This window comes from Arachis ipaensis, chromosome B07 (assembly GCF_000816755.2).
Source record: "Arachis ipaensis cultivar K30076 chromosome B07, Araip1.1, whole genome shotgun sequence".
In the NCBI taxonomy this organism is placed as follows: domain Eukaryota; kingdom Viridiplantae; phylum Streptophyta; class Magnoliopsida; order Fabales; family Fabaceae; genus Arachis; species Arachis ipaensis.
The window spans coordinates 116523626-116525021 of record NC_029791.2 but is presented as its reverse complement, the minus strand read 5'-3'; the positions used below and the strand labels follow the sequence as shown (position 1 = coordinate 116525021).

The window sequence follows — 1396 nt, the reverse complement described above, 5'->3', positions numbered from 1 at the left end:
AATTAAGAAAAGAAGAGAGACAGAGAGAGAGAGAGAGTGAAGATGAGAAAGCATAACACAGCAACTTTATCGAAGTAAAAACACAGTAGACAACAAAAATAGCAGCTGAGAGGAGTCGATCGAGCCATAGCTAGACAAATCAACGATCCAGAGCCACAAATGAGGTAAATGAGTGTCACAATTGAAAGGTAAAAAGAAAAAAAGAAAGAAAGAAAAAACTAATGGTCAAACGTCAAAGCTGTTAAGACTTGCCGTGACTCACCGTGAGTTGAAAAAATTAATTGAAGAGCCAAAAAGCCAAAAAATCAAGGACGAAACAGCAACTGGGAACTGATCAACGAGCAAAAAGTTTCGAACTTTGAAGTCGGGGTTCCGAATTCGCTCTGCAACATCTGTTAAGCTAAAGGCTTCTAGGGTTTCTTTATCTTCTTCTTTTTCGTTATCAAGGTGTGAGCAACAGAAGCTGCATCATAAGATGGGGGCTTTCTTCTCTCTGTGTTTTTCTTTCTTTTTTTACTAAAAAGAAGAAAAAAAGAAAAAAAAGGGGAAAACCCTGTTGGTGCTGTTTTGATGTAGCTCTTGTTTTGATGTTGTTGCTTGCTGCTTGTTTTTTGTTTGCCTGTGTGGGTTTTTTTTTTTTTTTAGAGAGAGAAAGTGTAGAGAGAGAATGGGGGAGTCATTGCGGACGTCAAGATTGTATTCGATCGGATTGAATTTTCTCCCTTCATTCTTTCTTTCTCTCTCTCTCTTTCTCTTTTCTTCTTCTATTCTCTCTCTCTCTCCAAAAAAAAAATATGGAAGTCAAATCTAGTTCTTCCATATTGTGCCCTTCTTATGCACATGCACTATGTCTACCTACCATCATGATAACCATCATCATGGTCATGATGATCATGTTCGTGCCATGGATGTATATTTTGTTATATTTATTTATTATCATCGTATGAGAAGTTGCTTAATGCTTTTTGAGTTTTGAATTAATTAAAAATATTTTTGTATATATAGTTAATTGATGTAAAAAAAAGTTTACTGAAGTAGGAAATTGCCTCTATTGTTAATAAACCTTTTTTTATAGGTATTTGTATATTTAGTTAACTAATTTTAAAAAAATATATACAAATAGGCTTTGGCTCTATTGTTAAAAATCGTTTTTGATTGATAATTTTGGAATTCAATTTATAAGTATAATCAATGTAAAATTATTTGTCAGAAGTTATAAAAGAGTACTTTGAATGATAGGTACCTCCACCGATGCATAACGAAATTCGTAAGAGGTGGATAATATAATAATTTTAGAATTTACTCTAAATTTTAAATTTTTATTTTAAAAGATAAAGTGTGATTTTTTACTTTTAAATAATCTTTTTTTTATATTTTCTCTTGATCCTACCTAAAA

General features: G+C 31.9%; 1 protein-coding gene across 3 annotated transcripts in view; it reads right to left on the bottom strand.

Annotated features, from left to right (window-relative positions):
* Window positions 1-784, bottom strand: part of LOC107605976 (transcriptional corepressor SEUSS) — a 7797-nt gene extending 7013 nt beyond the window's left edge. For all 3 annotated transcript variants that reach the window (XM_016307936.2, XM_016307937.2, XM_016307938.2), the window contains exon 1: window positions 263-784. The gene's annotated coding sequence lies outside the window, so the exon portion shown is untranslated. The remainder of the gene's footprint in view (window positions 1-262) is intronic.